Source organism: Crocuta crocuta, unplaced genomic scaffold (genome assembly GCF_008692635.1).
Source record: "Crocuta crocuta isolate KB4526 unplaced genomic scaffold, BGI_CrCroc_1.0 scaffold299, whole genome shotgun sequence".
Taxonomy (NCBI): domain Eukaryota; kingdom Metazoa; phylum Chordata; class Mammalia; order Carnivora; family Hyaenidae; genus Crocuta; species Crocuta crocuta.
The window spans coordinates 366,760-368,092 of NW_027532747.1; positions in this window are offsets into that span (position 1 = coordinate 366,760).

Genomic DNA, 1,333 nt, shown 5'->3' on the forward strand with positions numbered 1-1,333 from the left:
CCCCCCCACCCCCCCCCCCCCCGCTTTCGCCCACTCTCTGAGTGGGGGCCTCTGCTCTGGCCTCTGCAGCTTAGCTGGGCAACCTCGGGCAGGTGGCGCAACTTCTCTGTGTCTGTATCTTGGTCTGTTGGCTAGGGATGCTGCCAGTGGCGTCTAGCTCCCAGGCTACTGAAAGAGTTCAATGGGCTAACACAAGGTGAACACTTCCTAGAGGGGCTGGGATGCACTCGGGCGTTGGTCAGTACCGGCCGTTAGGGTTAACCTCCAAACAGGTGAACACGTGGTCCTTGTGCCCTTGTGATGTGATCCTAAGGAATCAGAGAGGCCTTGGGCAAGTCCTTGCTCTCCCCAAACCTCAGCCTTCCTAGAACCTAGGAACAGGCCGTAGCTAGTGGTAAGAGGCCATCAGGCCAGGTTCTTGTCCACTTAAAACTCTCCCCCTGAAATGTGATCACCAACTGAATATTACACGATAGTAAGCAGTTAGTGTTCATATTTTTAAGTGCGACGATGGTATTGTAGCTGATACTTAGACATCCACAGATGAAATGGTATAAAAAGAAATGGGGGGGTAAGTACAATAGGGAAGGCAGGAGAAAACCTCTAGGTTCCCTAGGATAGGTGACCCCATCTTATCCCGGCACGTGGGCCTTGCCCGTCTCGCCCAGGCCGCCCCTCTCCTGCTCCACTCCACCCTGACTGTGCTCCCTCTTCCCCGAACACTCCAAGCGGCAGGGCCTTACTTAGATCTCAGCTCCGAAGCCGCTGGCTCTCCCCCGACCCCTCCGTTAAATCATCCCACACTGTGTTCTTCCACCCTTTGGTACCAGGGGGAGATTATGTTGGTTACGGGGTTTGTGTACTTTATTTTCTATTTACCTCCCCACCAAAATACAAGCTGTTCTGACGCTCCAGTCGGCCACCACGCCAGACTCCAAAACAGGACCTGGCAGAAAATTGCGGGTTGAGGGAGGGGCGCTTGGGGAAGTCAGGCAGGGGGTAGGGGCCGGGGGTTCTCCCAGGAACAGAACGGCCAGGGTCCGGCGGCAGCGTCTTAAGGCAGCGCTGGGCGGCCAGCGCTGCGCGCGGCGGCTCTGGGAGCAGAGAAGCGGCTGTGGGNTCGGCGTGGGCAGTAGAAGCAAGCGATGTGTGAGCGGTGCGGGTGTGAGTCCGTGTCGTGTGACTGTGCGTGTGCGGGGCGTGGTGCGCGGCCGCGGTGTGGCGGTGCCGGGGGGTGTCCGCGANNNGCGGGCCCCGCGAGAAACGGGGTCCCGGCGAGGGCGGGCGCCGTGGGGCCGCCGGGGCCAGTGTGGCCTCCACCCCCACTGCCACC